This window comes from Phyllopteryx taeniolatus, chromosome 20 (genome assembly GCF_024500385.1).
Source record: "Phyllopteryx taeniolatus isolate TA_2022b chromosome 20, UOR_Ptae_1.2, whole genome shotgun sequence".
NCBI lineage: Eukaryota > Metazoa > Chordata > Actinopteri > Syngnathiformes > Syngnathidae > Phyllopteryx > Phyllopteryx taeniolatus.
Window position 1 is genome coordinate 12,701,361 of NC_084521.1, and position 18,860 is coordinate 12,720,220.

General features: G+C 40.4%; 1 long non-coding RNA gene across 1 annotated transcript; it reads right to left on the bottom strand.

The window, feature by feature from the left end:
- Positions 1-3,510: 3,510 nt before the first annotated feature.
- LOC133470516 (uncharacterized) lies at positions 3,511-8,117 on the bottom strand. Its single transcript, XR_009786005.1, has 4 exons — positions 6,918-8,117; positions 6,627-6,700; positions 4,289-6,526; positions 3,511-4,054 (listed from the first exon to the last, which is right to left on the bottom strand). It is a non-coding gene; the product is annotated as an uncharacterized LOC133470516 (long non-coding RNA).
- Between the last annotated feature and the right edge of the window lie 10,743 nt (positions 8,118-18,860).

Here is an 18,860-nt window from a genome sequence, read left to right on the forward strand (position 1 = left end):
GAAAAGATAACCAGAGACTAATATTAGAACAGAACTTATTTAGGAGTTTCAGTCACATCTACATTCATCGAGAAAATTTTCAGAAACAAACGAAGGATTAAGCTCATCTTATTTTTTACACTTACACTTTTTTTTCCGTTTACAAAAACACAAGACAACCTTCAAGGCCCCAACACAAACACAATTTTAAACATCCTAAGAATCAAAACCAATTTATTAAAATAATTCAAAAAAAAAAGATAATCAATCTACAATTAATATTACATAAAGAATCAATTTATTTTATGTGAGTTATACAGGTTTTGATGTGAACTAATGGAAACAGAACTAATCTGACAATCTGCCGTGTATTCTTCTCTTAACACTCCTTGTTGAAACTGCTAATTTTGGAATAAATGTCACCAAAAAGACACAAACGTTTGCTGAACTGATGTTTTGAGATTGCATGACTCAACAGCAGATTGTACTCCGACTTGTGATGTGTATTTTTCCAGAAAATGTTGTTTGAATTTACAATTGTATGACACCAGGGGGCATTTGATGATTGTTTGGGGGAAGAAATGCAGTGAGCACATGAGTAAACTTACACGGTAGCCATATATTACCACTCTTGTCCCATTTAGTGTCCCATTCGGATTTATATCTCACCAGTGTTTTCTAGTCCCTAGAAGAGTACTTAAAGGCAGAGGGTTTTTATTGAGGAAGCAGCCTCCATGGCTATTTAGAGCGATTTTCCCCATTGAAAGCCATCAAGAATCCCCCCCAAGTCTCTTCATAGGACAATAATGATTTTTCGTCCACTCACAAACACTTGCGAGTTGCGACACAGCATTACTGGCTACATTCATGAGATTGATTTGTGAGAAAGGCACACATTGGAAGGAAATGAGCTCAGTTTATAGATGCATTGAGCAGGAACGACCCAACTGCACTCTGAGACCAGACTTGAGCTGCGCAGACTGGCATCCATATATATACGGTATTTGACAGCTGCTACACCACTTTAGCTGAAATGCAACACAGCTGAGGAGCTAAGTGGTGGGGTGAGCTGCTCTGTTAAGAGTAGCACGCTTTATTTCATTTGTCATCATTCATTTATCGCTATGTGACAAAGCTGGCACTAGGATCCAGTTTTCCTCATGCTCCATCATGGATGATGGTGAGTCTATACTTCTGGCTTAACTTAACATTTAACAGTGCAGTGTGAAGTTAATATACTACTTGTCTTCATGAGTAGGTGAGCTGGAGGATGACTTCGGACCAGAGGTAGGGTATATATATATATATATATATATATATAAGTGCCTTGAGTTTGATATGTGCCTGAGAGGTTTTAGTAGAGTTAATATATGTAAGTCGTAACAATTGTCAGGAACTGCTCATTGAACTCGATGAAGACTGAAAAGCAAGTAATACCCCTTCAGAAAGTCTTTTTTCGGGCTTGTAGTAGTCAGTCAAATGAGATCACCATGTTTTCTTGTGTTGCATTACCATGGCATTGAAGGTGAGAAAGCCACATCGGGAGCTTTATGTTTTTGGAGGTTTGGTGTGAGGGCTCCATTTCTGGATGGCAGGACTGTACTAACAAACACTTGCACTGATATGGAACAACTCCTGAACCTGTAAACTGTACTTGCTCTGTTTCGACTCCCGTTGAGTCAGACTTCTCTGAAAGTGATGCACGGTAGCAAACCTAAATATTTTCTCCGTGCAGGTTGACGCTTTATAGAGAATCCCGTGAGATCTTTGTGGGTAATAATGTGAATGAAGCTATGTGTGAAAAGTGTGTCTTTGTGTCATCTTGCCTAGTCCTTAAAAGAAACAGGATTAAGTTCAAACATGAATGAAAAACAAATATTCGACCTATCCATCATTCCTCTCGTAGTCTCCGACCTTAAGGAAAAGAAGGAGAAAAGGCAGAAACATGGGAACATTCACCAATCAGAATCAAAGCTATACCATTTATTAGGAATCTGTATCAGTGACTCCCAACCACTGTGCCGCCGCACATCAGTGCACTGTGAGAGAACAGCTGTGCCACAGGAAATGATCCATTTTCACCCAGTTTTCCTAAAATGTTTCCACAAATCAAGTTTTGTTCTGTGCCAGCAACGTATAGCGGCAGGCAAAACAATTAAATGCTCTTCCACAACATGGCAGAAGGTCCAATTGACCTGTTCATCCATCTGTTCCCATAAAAGCTTTGAGTTCAATTCAACAGGCTCAGATTTCAAACTAAGTACATTTGTGAGTGAATTGAGGTGAGATCATCATTATTTCAGTATTTGTACCTTGACATTTTTGTTTGGTTGTGTGCCGTGAAAACTTTGGGAAGCACTGATCGAGAACTTTGCAGTTTATGGGTACACAAGCAATAAAATGCAATTACAGTGGAACCAAGGACACAAGAAAAAAAAGAAATTCACACAGTTAAGAATGAAGTGAATTCATTTGTTCCAGGCTGCCGTAATGGAGAAGGAACAGGAAGGTGTTTGTAGAATAGTACTGTTGCCTTGTTACTTAGCATTTTATAGGTACTTCTAGAATGAATAAAGCCTTGTGATATTTAATTAAATGTGGCTTATTGTACAGGATCAGATGCTTTCCTATGTTGAATGAGCCCAACGTCTGCTATGACCACAAATGCCCTCGTGCCCCCTCGTTTACGCCACCACTTCCACGTTGCAGCTCACCAACACAGCCAAACCAGTGGGCCAGGTCTCGTCCAGCCAAAGCCAACTAAATCCCATCATTAACTCAATGAAGTTTCACATAAGCAGAATAGAAGTCCCAAATTGCTGGAAAAGTATATTATTTTTTGTCTCCTCTTATTGAGCAAAGAAAAACTCAAGAACCAACAGGTCAAATGAGGTAAGAGGAAGGATTATGTGTCAAGCAATTAAATTTATGTTTGGCTTTATTTGGCCTCACTTGTGGGTGACCGTTATTTGGATTTTGGTGTGGGTGATGTATTATGCTGGATAATTTTATTTCCATTGCACACAAGCAAAATGGAGCATTACTGTATAAATACAACCACAGTTTAACTTTCTGTCAAGCTTGGGCCTGCAAATGAAAGATCTCATACGATGCCTCAAATGTGTCACCATAAGTAATCATATCACCGAAAGAGTATTCCTTATGAGGCCCAGTGCCTCCAATAATCCATTCAGTTACCATAACATTAAGGTTTGTGTCAAGTGAGGTCCAAATTCTGCTTCTGAGAAGAAATGTTTCCACTGAAATAGCAGAAATTTCCATGAAGTCAAGGATTTCCTCCAAATAAGAGCAAGAACTACAGAACTACAGCCATCACTTGATCGGTAGGTTGGCACTTGAAATATTATACATCATACATGTTTTTGTTTATCTACCAGCTGTAATTCAAAGTTCAACCCAATGTCAGTGAGCATCAAAGGAATAACTCTGCTCATGTGATTTGCTTTTTGAGACTTATTTGTCCAATACTTATTCCAAAAGAAATGGAAGAAGATGAAGATACACTGGAAGTTGATGACCAGTCCACTCCGAGGTACTTTTATTTTTTATTTTTTTGTAACTTTTGACACTTGACTTTTACGCAACATTCAGTTTCCTCAGTAGGGTCACAGGTGAGCTGGAGCCTATCCCAACAGATTTGGGGCCAAAGGTAGACAACACTCTGGACTGCTCACCAGTCAATCACAGCAGGGTACCTACACAAACAGACAACCATTTGCACTCACGTTGTCATTGAGTGGGAACTGAAGCCACGTTGCCTGCATGAAAATTAGGAATTGTACTACTTTAGGGAAGTTCGACATTGGAGGTTCCAGTGTATGTTGAACTTCAGTCATTAGCACTTGTACATTGTCTAGATTGCGCCTGAGGGTTAAGAATAAAAAGCTTTTTTTGCAATACCAGACACCCAAATTTGGGAAATCATCCACAAAAAGGATCAGCTATGGTTGTATCTGTTCTGAATTAAACAGCCCTCAGTGTGTGTCCCACAGCTAAATGATGGTCGAGATTACGTGTAGCCTCTCCAGGAATGTGATGCAGGATACTTGGGAAACTGAAAAAGAACATCTGAGTTAGACACGCTTCCACATCGATGACGTATAATTTGTGCCGTTTCCCCGAAGCTGACGTAAAGACATGAGCGCTAATACATCTTGTGCTGAACAAACAAAATCAAGTGAATAGCTTTTAAATCATCGCTCCTTTGACTGACTAATGGCTGATATTGTGCGAGGCTGTAAGGAGAGCAAAGGCAGAAAAGAAGGGATTGTTGTTTCGAGGGTCTTACTAGTCTGTTCTTTGAGCGGTTTTTTACGTCACTGCCACCCACTGCTCTTCCTCTACATATGGTTGGCTTGCAGGAATGTGTTTCCTTAGCCTGTTCTTGCTGACACGGATCACCACGCTGACACCGCACATGCTGGGAAGAAATGGACCAACAACCTCAGGCTGGATTGGTTTCAAGTGCTGTTAAGTGATAACATGGTTATATTTTTTATTTATGAAGCATAAGTTCACAGACTTCACATAAGGTTACTGAATATGAAAAAAAAAAAGGATTAGAAACTGTTGCCTGTTGAGAAACAGCTGCAGTATTTCCTGTTTCCACTTTTTGAAATCTACGAACAGCCTTCCTCCAAACTGTGACTGTTTCGCAATTGGCCATCATTTCAGGCACTCTCCGTACAACCATTGTGGGGGGGGTCTCACATGTCAATCATTAGCATAAGTGCATTTTAAAGCAGCTCGGGGAGGGAAAAAAATCACTCCACAAACCTCACACCACAGTATAATTGGTCAGGGTAGTATTTTAAAAACATTCAACGACAGGGCTTTTGCTGACTTTAAGAAGGAAGGGGGAAACAATAACCCTCAAATTATTGGTATGCGCTTTAAGCAAAAGCTGACAGGTGAGCTAAAGTCTGGAAAAGCAGTCATGTAACGCTTTTTCAACTCTAATTGTGACCAACTGGAATAGAAGTGAATCCACAGTAAAACAGATCGTGCTAGCTTTTGGATTCCCACTTAGATGGCACTTGGATGCGGTTGAATGCGAATTTGAGATATTTATGTCCAGTGGAGTTATGTCTCTACACTTTGGTGTCCATCCAAACGTTGCAGCGTGTTTGAGAGGTTGACGTTAATGTGTGTACGTGTAGCAAGGAAACCATTTGGAAAAGGCTTAAACCATTAACTTGGTCCTTGGAAATAAGTGGTAAAGTGTTTATATATTTATATACACAACTGCTGCTATGGAACAAATTTTTTTTAAAATAATCTGTTCTGATCTGTTCAAGCACATATTTCTGTGTGAGTGTTTCAGAGACATAGAAACAGGCAGGCAAAGTTTTCCTTGTTTGAGAATGGTTAAAGGTTAATATAATACTGTATATGACAATTCAAAAATATGTAATTTTCGTATTCATTTTAGACGACAGAAAGTAACAAGGAATATGTGCTTTTATACATAGATAATATTGTTTCATGTATACATCAAACACAATGTCACAAATAGCATAGCGGACGTGAGGTTGTTCTTCAGACGACAAACTAGTTGGAACTGAGTCGATAGCGCCTCTGCTGGCTGCAGCCAAATATTGCATTCCATTTTGCCTCAACTGCTTCAAGACAAAATCACTCATACTCAAATAAATTCCCCACAGTACGGTCCATTCCTCCACTCTGCGTCACTCGTACTCTTGAAGGACTCGGGTGAGCTAGAGCCTATTCCTGATGACTTTGGGCAGGGTACATCCTGGACTTTAGGTACTTTATGTACAGTAGACCCAAAATAAATAAATAAAAAAAAAAACATTCACAATTCAATTAACCTTTAGGATGTGACAGGAAGCCGGAGCACCTGTCACAAACCCGCCCAAGCCGGTTCTGAGATTTGAACCCTAAACTGCAGAACTGTGAAGCAGTCATGCTAACCACTCGTAAACCATACTGCTGACAGTCTTAATAAAACATATTTGAATAATTTATGCAACATAAGTCCTCATAGCATTTGACACTCACTCCCAATAATTTGTCCCATAAAACATATGACAGTGTCAAAAATGTTTTTTTTCTAATGGTGACTAATGCGTTGCAGTTAACCGCATCATTCTCCCATATACCAAGTACTAGACTTCCTGCTTTGCCTGACAACTGCATTCGAGCACCTGCTTTTCTTATTGATGGTCTAGTTTATATCATATTCACAGACATTATTGGCCATCGAAAGTCATCGAATCCACCCAGCGTTAAATACACTCTGCATTGCATATTGATTGCGATAGAGTTTCCACGAATGGAGAAAAGATACAAAATATATCTTACATAAAACACCTGCTTTTGTTTTTAACATCTTTGATTGGTAACGAATCTCCATAGACCACACTTGGCAACATTAAAAAAACAGACTTCAACAGAACATAACCTCTACAGTTGGCCAACACTGGAACAGGATTGAATCACAGCACTAGTGGTGATGATGCTGCTTAAGCACAGACTGCCTCCATCTGGAATCACTCTCCTAACTCTGTGGGTCAGAGGTGAAAGAGAGGAAGGATGCTGAACTGTGGTCCATCTCGTAATAAGAGCAGACAGACAGGACGAGGTGCGACAAATTAAACATTTACCCTGTGATTGGCTGGTGTACCCCGTCTCTAGCCCAAAATCAGATGGGATCGGCTCCAGCTCACATGCGAGCCTACTGTGGACAAGCGTGATAGAAAATGGGTGGATGGTTAAGAAATATACTGAGCGTACTTCAGATATCATAAAACAGAGAGAAATATTCATCCAGCTGTCATTGGACATGCTTGCATTTGCCTTGTCTCTAGTTTTAATTAAAATTTGAACAATCCTAACTGTCAACACAAGTTAACCACTTTAAAATCAAATCAAAACAAAGTCAACTAAAGACTCACCCTTTTGAAGAATCCCAACAGACAATGTACTGAGCAGTCAGACCCTGTAACCAAGTTCACTTTCTGGTGTGACGGTTGTCATCCCAGTTTTCGTCTTAACAACAGTTTGAACTGTACAAGTGTTCGACTTTGAGCTGCCATAGTATTTCCATTACTCATGAAAAGCTACACAAATCAAATCAAATCATTCTTCTTGTAGCCCTCGTCCAACATCTCCCTTGCTCATCTGCTTAGAGCTAACAAAAACAGACTGTAAGACAAGAAAAGGCCTGGTGCTAACTGCAACCATGTGACGCCATGTGTCTGTAGCACTTTGTCCATACGCGGTGGGAAACAAGGACGGGAAATGCGCATCGGCTTAAGAATGATGCGATACGTGTGTGCTCACCGCCCCGTGAGCCCGAGCAGGAGGCAGCAGCTGGTAGCATTTGTTTTGGCCCTGAGTCCAGTAAGACTCAGACAAATTTCCTGGTTGATAACAACTGAGTTCTGTCACAACAAGCAGCAAAGGTTTTGGTAAAAGAGATCATAACTACTTTTTGTAGATTTATTTGGTTTTTGTTTTACAGCATTTGCAGCTGATCGGGTAGCTACAATTTGACTTAAAGGAGCTAAAACAGCTGTCTTGTGCAGATGCAGGATATGGCAAAGTCTATTTCAATCCACTGTTTTACCACATTTTTGCTTTTTTTTTTTTATTATTTCACAATCAGCTGTCTGTCCATTAATCTAAGTTCATTTGTTTGTGGGCGAGGGTCCCAGACATGTGTCTCCATTCTCTGGGAAATGTGTGTAGGCACTAAAACAAAATGGAGACATCAGCAAGACAGAAGCATGTCTAATTACAACCCAGCAGTGACAAATGGAATCAAAAGAAGCACAGGGCAATGACGTATTGAGGAAATGGACATTAATGACGCCCTATAAACGCCACTGTAATGGAATTTTTACTAGAGCAGGCTGCTACATGTCATCAGATAATAGCGTCTTTGTATTTACACTTTGTGAAGCAGCATGTGGTTCATTGCCCAAGGTTATTTTTTATGCTCTATTCCAATCATAAGCAATCGCATGTTTATGATCAAGAGGTAGCTCATGTTTCGTATAAGTGTGTGAAGAACCAAGCTACATTAAACACCGGATAAGATTGACTCTGGAGGATCCGTTTTATTGTATTAAAAAAATCTGTTACCGATTGAACAAATAGGTCAATGGAATAAATGTGTTGCATGTGATCATTTGAGATTAACCAGGTGTTTCCAGTCATTTAAACCTGCAGGTTGTTCACGAGCGGAACCCTTCTTGGCCAACACAAAGTAAGAAATAAACAAAACAATAAGTGATGTGCAATCACTCAGATGCACACTTATATTTAGGCCAAAGGGTCAACGATTTATTGAAGCAAGTAGACGGTTTACTATGGGGAGAGATTTTGTAGGATAGGATTACAAAACATTCCTGGAGTGATGTAATGTTTTGAATGGCGCTCATTATTGGACTTTATAAACCCGGTTCAACTGGTTGCTGATGACGTGCTGTTCTGCTCACAGCCCTTTACATTTGAGAGAGACGAAGAACACGACAAAACAGAGAAATTCAATGGATTGATTTCAGAAAAAAAAAAGAGGAATAACCCTACGATCTCTCACGACTCTTGAAATCCCATCGGTGCTACATATGAGTGCAATGTTCCATGATTTTAGAATAAATATGGCTACTGCTGGTTATTTTGAGGCAATACAACATTATTAGAGCGCTGCAAATACACTAATCCTTGGCTAAGAATAAGTGCATATTTTCTCTCATTAAAATGTGCCAAAACCTTTGACTGGTTTTAAGAATATCAATGTGTATAAGGAGCAGTCAAAATGTAATATGCCCAATTGAATTTAACCTGATACAAAGAAGAATCTTTTTTTCAGGAATTTTCACTGTTTCTAGTTAAAATACTTGTTAGAATTTTTTATTTTATAATTTTTTATTTTTTATTTTTTTTAAAGTTATGTTTAACCTCGCCCTCTTGTATTTGGAAATTATGTCATCAGAAGCAGAGAAGTGACTGTATCTCTTTGTTCTTGAGAGGTAGGGTGACGCTTCAGGCTCAAAGTGATGAGGCCATGTCTCCTCCCCACTCTGTATACGCTTGAAAAAAGATTCATCACCTTTGTGACACTCAAGGAGCTCCAAACAAGCTTCAAAACGGGCCCCCTTGTGCACATCTGTGAGTTGTCTGGGAACCGACCTGGCACAAACCTTTGCAAAGCCTAGTAGCTCTTTCTCTTTCCAAGTTTAACTGCTGAAGATGGTCTGTTGCTCTTTTGCTAGTCAGGGAGGTCACTCAATGCAGGGTCTTGTTCTTCGCCTTCAATCCTGGACACTTACTTTCTGATTGTGCTGTAGCTGATTGCGACTTTCCCATACACATTTTGCAACCTTTTGAAAATGTTAAGTGCTGCTCCCCTTCCAAGGCAAGAAATTCAATTACATCGCTCTGCTTCTGACGGGCATCCAACGATGATGTCATTTCCAAGATGACTGACAAGATGAGGACAGGCTTAAACATTAAATAAATAAATAAATAAATACAACTACAAACTATGAAAATTTCAGTGGAAAAAAGTCAATTATTAGTAGGTTAAATTGAATTGGGCTCACTTTTTGACTGGCCCTCATTGGTTTTCATTAAAGGTCCCATATTTTCCCGATTTAGACCTCCATAGAGTGACACTCTAACATGGACTTAGTATAAAAGTGTCAATTTCATTTAAAAAACATCTTGGTTTTGTCAAACGAGTGTCCAGAAAAAGGCCCCTCTGACATCTACTTCTGTTTGACCCAGTTTTGTATCCGCTTTGTCCACACTTGGCTAATACGCCCCCTTTCTTCTTATTGGTTACCTCAGTGTTAGAAGACCCACCTGTGAGAGCACACGTGTTTGTTATGTTGACAGCGCTGAGCGGAAAAGAAGGCGGCGATCTTCACTGGTGACGTAGATAAGTTCGAGAAATTCAAATGACCTGATTTCAGGCCTCTCAGGAGAAAAACTCCGGAATGCTTGGACGATTTTAATTCATATTTCACGTTTACTGAGGCAGAAACAATATTACAACCCAAATACTAGAGTAAGTAGGTTTAGCAAAATATGTCCCCTTTAGGCGGCACGGTGGGCGACTGGTTAGAGCGCCTGCCTCACAGTTCTGAGGTCCGGGGTTCAATCCCCGGCCCCGCCTGTGTGGAGTTTGCATGTTCTCCCCGTGCTTGCGTGGGTTTTCTCCGGGCACTCCGGTTTCCTCCCACATCCCAAAAACATGCATGGTAGGTTATTTGAAGACTCTAAATTGCCCGTAGGTGTGAATGTGAGTGCGAATGGTTGTTTGTTTGTATGTGCCCTGCGATTGGCTGGCAACCAGTTCAGGGTGTACCTGCCCGATGATGGCTGGGATTGGCTCCAGCACTCCCGCGACCCTTGTGAGGATAAGCGGCTCAGAAAATGGATGCCCCCTTTCAACATACTGTAGGTGGAATGACTTTTCTTAACAAAGGTAAATCAATTGCTAAAAATCATCTTGCAATAATTTCATTGGAAAACTATAACTTGTACTGTATTTCCTTCCTTGCGTGATAGTGGACTCCACCTTACCTTGGGACGGAACATGGCCTCTTCCTTATTTGCTCCATAAAACTTGGCATGTTTGCATTGAACCAGAAGAACCTTGCTAGTAAATTCTTACAAGTGATGCCACCTGCTGCGGCGGGTTCCAGACCCACTAAAAAAGGGGGCGCAGTGTAAAATCTTTATGAGCTGTCACTCTAGAATGGTACAGGAGGAGAAGCGTGATCCTAACCATAAACAATGTACAGGGCCTGGCTGCTCAGTACAATATTTGCTATACAATTGATCAATTACATACAAAAATGAATTTAACCAATCAGTAAAAAACGTAAACTACGCTTATTATACACTGTAATTAATGTTCGATGTGCTAACACCTAACTGTTCCCATTCCATTTCTTGTCTGTCATGCGTCTAGAAGGGTGACTAATTTTATTTTATTTTATGTTAATTTGAAAGTGGTTCACTGTTTTATGATGGTGAGAGATTGAGCCAGGAATGGATTAATTCTCTTCAAAATGTATTTCTAAATTAAAACCACTTCAAAGTGAATCAGCATGACAAAGCGGCTTGTGTTTGACTATTGATCTTCCACTGTCGGGATTTCAAGATGATTGATTATTGATCATTTAGGGGAAGTCATCGGTTGTTAGCGGGGCCATCTGTGGAAAGCCGTGGAAAGCTGTTGATATTTCAGTGTGGCTCAAAGACAAATCAACATTGCATCTATGACAGGAGAATCCAGGCTTGACCCCAAACAGCAAGGTCAATTTTGGCCTACAAATTTAGCAGTATTCAACAAAATATGAGTCTTTGGCCTGTCATATTTGACGCACTTTGGAGAAGCTGGGAAACATAAAATCCACTGGCAGAAATGTCGAAGACATGGGGCCAAACTGTAACGTCCAGCAATCCACGGGGACTTCTGCTTCATCGTAACTTTAAATCCATCACTTGCAGACAACATAGAGCCCAATAAGGCTTGAAGGTTCCTGATAAGCTGAGTCCAAGAAAAATAGGCCCACTGATGATGTCATAGCAAACAGAGCCTGCATGAAGAGATAAAGCGATGATTGTTCTTTCACTGGCATGAACCCTAAATTGAAAAAATAAAATAAAATAAATGAACACAAACTGTAGTAGGATTTTCTTTTTTTAAAAAATATTTGCTGGATGCAGTGTCCATAGTTCTCTCTGTAAAACCAAGCAAGAAACCCATTTATTTTCATCCATCCATCCATTTTCTGTACCGCTTGATCCGCACAAGGGTCGCGGGCGTGCTTGAGCCTATCCCAGCTGTCTTCGGGCGAGAGGCGGGGTCCGCCCTGAACTGGTCGCCAGCCAATCGCATTCATTTTATATATTTTATATCCAAGCATGCTGATGCATTTTCAGTACCATTTAGGCGCTTCCCGGTTTCCGACGGTACCGACATACGAGGTTTCGAGGATATGAACAGCATGGAATTAACTCATTTGTGGAGCGTCGTCAGGCAGCATTCCAAGGCACAATCAGTTACGTGCTGTTTTTCATTCGATTGTTTTACAAATATTATGGCAATGAACCTTTCTAGACCTTCTAGCGGGTCGTATGCAAGGACCATGACCTTCCCAAAAAATAAAAACAGTACAATGATTGATGAAAGATTTCAACAACCCATAATGAAAGCAAACTTCCGGGGGGAAAAAAACAAAAAACAACAAAAAAAAGACTTTCAGAATGATGAAAACACAACAAGTTAAAATAAAAGAATGGAAAAGCAAGAACTTAAGAATTGCAGACGCCTTGGTCATAAGTCCCTAGTACAATAGTGGTGCATTTTTTTATGCTGCTGAATGCAGGCATTGACTTGTGTAAAATTGCAGTGTACACACATTGCAATTCAATTTACATACAAATTACAGTACAGTTTACTGTGTGTCATAATCGTAGGAAGGGAGGGCTGTGGTAAACTGAGGAGCCCTGTACTTGTGACCAATTTAAATGTTGTTGTGTAAACATGCAGCCATAACAACCATTTTAATTCAAAAAAGGTGTAAACAGTTCCTTACAGTGTGGGAAAAAGGGATTACAATGAGTGGTGAGGTGTGTGTGTGTGTGTGTGTGTGTGTGTGTGTGTGTGTGGATGGGGAGGGCATACGGGGGATCCTCAGAAATATGTTGCTCAGCTTGTGTATCTATTTTTGACATGTTACATTCCTTTGCCCCCACGTATTCTCACCCATCTATAAGACATTTACAGCCATCTTTGATGCCCGGGCCTTGTAAGTTCGTACAGAGGCGGGCTTGTGGTCAAACACAGACATTTCTCAGGGTTCAGATGTCAGTTGCGAGTGAGACAGACAAACATGGAAAAAGAAAAAGCAGAGAGAACCTAAAGTTAGAGCTGAGCTGTTTTATGGCGTACCTTCATGACGGCAGGTACCAAAAACTATCACCTGGCACCCAGGAGCAGGCTGCCAAAACCAAAACAGCCATAATGGAGTTTTCGAAAAGCTTCTATATCCATATACGGTATATGCTCTTTCCCAAAGCATTATGAACATTTTCTTTCCGGTATAGACTATCCAAAGAGATGAGAATGTTCAGTCAAGCAAGCAAAATATTTGCCAAATTTAACTAGTGGAGCACAAGAAACCAAATGAATACTTATACGCCTCGGTAGTGTAATGGTTCACACACTGGACTTGACCTTATGCTAAGCCACACCTGCAAAGTGCGATTGACAAATCACCCGGTAATTGATTGTTGACGAGTCCAGTGTGGAATCACATGAAGTCAGCTGGAAAAGGCTCCATCTCCTGCCTTGAACGAGATAAATGCAACAGGAATGCTTCGTTGCATAGTTGACTGGTTGTTGCCATTTGTTTATCTGCTAGAGGCTGAAACAACCATTTGCGATTCAAATTAAAAATAATAATTATTATTATGATTTATAAAGTGCTTTTTTAGATACTCAAAGACGCTTCATAGCTTGCATTATGGTTTGAGTGAAAAACTAGGGAATGCTGGGTCTACATCGATTTTCTTTCTTGTACTTTGGTGAAATCCCACAAATCCGTCTTGCAAAACACTCAACATTAAAAATCTGGACAAGCAATCACTCTCCACAGTTGGGACTACTGGAGAGTTTTCACCATTACGCCATAAAAGTGTGGACATTATCACAGGGTGAAAGAAAAGCTTGAGTCGTCGTCGTAAGTGGGCGTAAGAAGATTTGAGCCTTGCTTATTTGGCGCTTAGTAAGAGCTTTTGCACGGCCCAGGAATCACGGAGGAAGGCTCCGACTCGCAAAAAATGTGTCCAGAGTGCAGCGGTGACATCTGGGGAAATGGACCATTCAACGGTGGAGAATATGCAAATTGTTATGTGGGATTATTTTATGTCCGCTTATCTTCCTTGAGCCTATTAGGGCCCAATCAAGGAGCTACCTGCCAGAAAACCAAGTACAATAACACAAGTGATACCTTTGTTCAACTCTTGGTTACTTCATTTCAAACACATTTAAAGCAGTAGCCTTTCATTTATAAATGGTTGCAACCAAAACAAAAAAATGAACGATCACAGCTTTGACAACAAAACTTGCAGTCTGGGATGGATTCCCTCCCTTCTTCTTTGTGGAGTCCAGCGCTATTGACCAAATGCACGGCTTTATGTTTCAGGTTATGTGGGGTGAGTACCGTACTATTCACCAACGGGCAACGCAGACACGATGGGAAAACTATATCACTGATATTGTATAATCACTGCCGTGTATGCAGTCAAAACAGACCAGGAATTTCATTTTGTCTCAAACCGAAACCCAGTGAGGGCACTCTTTGATCCGATTTATTGAATTAAACAACTCTGCTTATTTCTCTTTGGACAAGGGTGGAGCAGAGACCCTCTCCTAAACTTGTGGTACAAAGTTGAAACCTTTTATTCAACAAAGCCTCAACAGAGGCAACAAAGGATTTTCGAGAAGTAATTTGACATTCTACGGAATCATTACTCAGCAGCTTTATGTGTAAGACGGCTTGATATTAAGGGAGCGGGCTTCCCACCAAAGTAAACCACTCATGACAAGTCACCAATTATTTTTTCCCCATAGCCAACAAAAATCAACTCAAGACATCGAAGACCGCCTCAAGACATCCAACCCCACTGCCTCTCCAAAATGAACCGTATTCCATTTCTTTTTCTGTGCAACTCATTACGTACGTTGCGTAAATCCTGCTGAAAGTAATTTAATTACTACTATGAATGAATGATGAAATAGTGTATTCATCTTATTTTGGCACAGAGTGCATGGAAATGAAGGGATTATAGTTGCCAAGCTGCAGGAGAGTCCAAAAACCTTTGGTGGTCCAGCTAGATAAAATTTGCAAAATATTGGAACCATGTGGGCAGAATGGGGAAAAATTGGTCAGAACGTCGACCTCAAATTTCAGTGTCGTGTTCTTCGCATGCTTCCTGCCACGTTCCAAATAGCATGCATGTTAGGTTCACTGAAGAACCCCCCCCATTATAAAGTTGCCGCTCATGTACTATTGGACCGGAAAGATTTGGTGCCACAAACTGATGGCAGTTTTGAAAATGTAATGACTATATTGTTACATGTTTAACTCTCTGACAGTGGCAATATAAACTGAGCATTAATATTTTGTAAAGGCAGAATTATCGGTACCTATTGGGGCCAGCGAGTTTACATTTACTGAGTTGTAGCTTTTCTCTGTACCCTAGTGTCTAAAAAAATATATATATACAGAAAAAAACTAATACAGTCACATTAGTTGGACTGTATTTTTCATCCACATGTGGAGCCCTTGTGGCTTTCCCATGTGCTGCTGTTGATGCCAGCAAAGTAGCAATAACGTGTGCGCTTTGATTGCTTCTGGAAGAGCAGACCGATGAGATTTAGTTACGTGTTGAATTGTCAAGCTTGAGTCACATTTTTCCTCCCGCGGGTATTAATAGGACTCACATCACCTTTTAAGATCTTCTTTCTTCCTTGCGTCGTCCTCATTTTGTCCACATTGGCATCAAAACTCGACTTTGAGAGGCCTTCATAAAGGGGGGAGCGGATGCATGGAATGATGAATTGTCGTTAAATAAAACGTTCCAAATGAAAAATACGCTTTTTAAAACCGAGGGTACCTTTGAGCAGCATAGGCCCTGAAAAACACTAATTATTCTGCTGATCATTTTTATTAATAAGGCTTGTGACAAAGTTCATTGGGTTCAGTGTGGATGGTGGGGCCAGCAATTGGAAAGGGAGGGAGCATCATCTGGGACCTTGAAGAGGCGGCACGTGAAAAAGATGTGTGTGTGTGAGTGTGTGTGTGTGTGTGTGTGTGTGTATACGCAAGAGAGGGAGAAAAGCAGAGTGTATCTTGAATTTCCATTCATTTGTTTTGTCCCCTGCCTGTAGCGAAAATACACATTACAATAATCTGATTATGTGGGTTATAATAGAGGTGACATTATGGTCAGTGGATGAAAATATTGATAACATGTGTGAGTATAACTCCAAATACTTTGCAGATGTAATCATGTAACGTGACCACAATACTAAGAGAGCTGTGTTGCAATATTCTATAAAAAGCATGCTTTGTTGCTAAACCGGTTATGAATTAGTAATTAAGGTTAAGCAAATTAAAGCCATCGGTTGAAGTGTTATTTGAAAGTATGCTCATTGTTTTCGGTGCAGTTTGCGGTTCTGTTGAATTGCACTGCATGCGTCACTGTGAGGTGTTTCAAATATTTTGGGGATCCTGCAGGGGGACACACGATTTGAAGCTTGTGACCTTCAAAGCCAGTTACGCTTGAGAGTCTTTGAACAGATGTCATTCAAAATCAATAGGGGACAGAATGGCTGGCTGGCTGGCTGGCTGGCTGGATGGACGGACAGACGGATTCCTTCTCTGCCTTGAAACGATTATTTAAGATTGTTTGGAAACGGCTGACAAGTTATCTGTTCTGACCAATCTGCCACTGGACTTTGCATAGAGGATCTGATGTCAAAACCAGTTGGGTTGGCTCACAAAAAGTTAGGCATATTGGACTTTTGGGTTAAATTTCAGTGTGAACCTAAATTACTCTGTAACCTTGACAGGTCAACTTAATTTGACCTTCTCAAAACGTTTGAATGCACATGTCCAACTGTTTCAATGTTTCAGTACTTTTTACGAAATCTCTAACAAGGAGTTGAACGGCAAAGTTCGTAACAGGTGTTGGGATTGAAACTGTCCTCTTCATCATGCTGTCCACATTTCGACATCAAGAGACCGAGACGACACCAAACAATTGCTCAACACTAGACCGGACGAGTCACTGAAAGGCATAGAAGTGGATGTCCTTGGGGAAAAACAATTAACAAAAAAAATCTTTCCACTTTTTCTTAGAGAAGAGAAAGTAGATGTGCATTCAAAAGTGCAGTCAAGGTCAAATGAAGTTAACCTGTAAAGGTTATGGTGCATTTTGGGTGATTCCTGAAATTTTTACGACTCACAAAAAGTTGGGGATATGAGGCAGTCTGTTATGAGCATTGAACACAACAGAAGATCAAGTGTAATAAATATGTATCCAATGCGACCTAGTGACTATGCTAAGGAAGTCCAACAGTGGCAAGCCGGAGCTGAAACATATACCTGCATGGAGTGATATTCCTCCACCTGAAAAGTTCATCACTCCAAACAAAACTATGGAGGAAAAGAGAGCAGAGGAGGAGCAAAAAGAAAAAGTAGACGTAGAGGAGGGAGAGAAGAGTGGGGGGCGGGAGTGGGTGGGGGGGGGGAGCAGGAAATGTCTTCCTGCGTCACGTTGCTTTAATGCGTTCAGCAGCTGACAATGAAAATGATGACCCACAGAAGTGTTGTTCCCCCCTCGCTCTCGGCATCTTGCCCTGGAAAAACCACACAGCTTTAGCCGCACCACGAACAAGTGGATTCTTCGAAACACTGCACTTTAAAAGTCACCAATTCAGCTACTTCATCCATCTTTGGAAAGTTACAACAGCTGCACAATCGAAATGGGATCCAATATAAGGACTGGATAAAAAAAAATAAAAAATAATAAAGCTCGCACAACGCATTTATTCATAGTGGATTGCAACAAATTTGAACTCAGTCAAGGAACAAAATGTGTGGAATTGCTTGGACGTTTTATGTTTACACCAGTGGTGCTCACAAGGCGTATTTTCATGGCATCTAAGGATGCTCTGAGCCCTTTCTTCCTTTGTGCATTTTGGGATCATTGACAGATTGTGCAAAACTTACATCCAATATAGAAGCAAATTCCAATTTCTAGTTCATTACTTTTCTTATTAACATGGTTGTCGGAGGCCACCGGTTAGCACATCTGCCTCACAGTTCTGAGGACCTGAGTTCAAATCCGGGCTCGCCTGCGTGGAGGTTGGTTAACTGAAGACTCGAAATTGTCCACAGGTATGAATATGATATGCGCCCTATGATTGGCTGGTGTACACCGCCTCCCACCCGCAGTTAGCTGGGATAGGCTCCAGCATACCTGCGGTTCTGGTGAGGATAAGCGGTGTAGAAAATAGATGGATGGATGGAAGGATGGATGGACATGGTCGCAGGTTGCAGTGGTGCTTCTAATATTTTGGGCTCCTTATATTAGCTATTTACAAACTATTAGACAAAGCTCTCAAGTATGATGCAGGGCAGTTGCACACCAGTTTAAACAACAACCACATTAATAAACACAATGTTGAAAAAAGTTTGCAAAATTCCTCAAATTTTCTAAGCGGAAAACTTTTCACGGGAATTAACTGGAATGAAGTAGAAATAGGCAAAAACATGAGCGTCATTTTCGTTGTTTATGTTTATTCTACTCCGGTTAGTAAGAAATAAGTCTCATGAATTCACACGGCAGATGACCACTATTACAGATATATAATGTTGATATGTTTTTTTGTTTTAAAATGTAAAAAATGTTTTTTTACATACACATTTTATATAAATATGTCATGTGATGATTGATCTACAGAAACAGACATCTCGTGGTAAGTTGGACTTGAAATGAATATATAACCCTCCTGCTATGTTGCTGGTCAAACTGACTCATTTGATAAGCGAGGAGTTTTTGTTTTTTTTTTTAGATGAAAAATTATGAATATATTTAATCTGCTGGTTTTTTAAATGTATTTATTTTTTTAATTAGACAGTAATAAAAAGTAGAAATCGCCTTGTGTTATATTATTTGATGATTAAAGGTAGAGAGGGTCACATTGACCCATGAACCTTATTAGTAGGACACGTGCGCAAAAGGAGTGATGCTGTGGTTCAGGTGACACGGGGTGGGGGAGAGGGTGGTCTTCTACCCCCTCG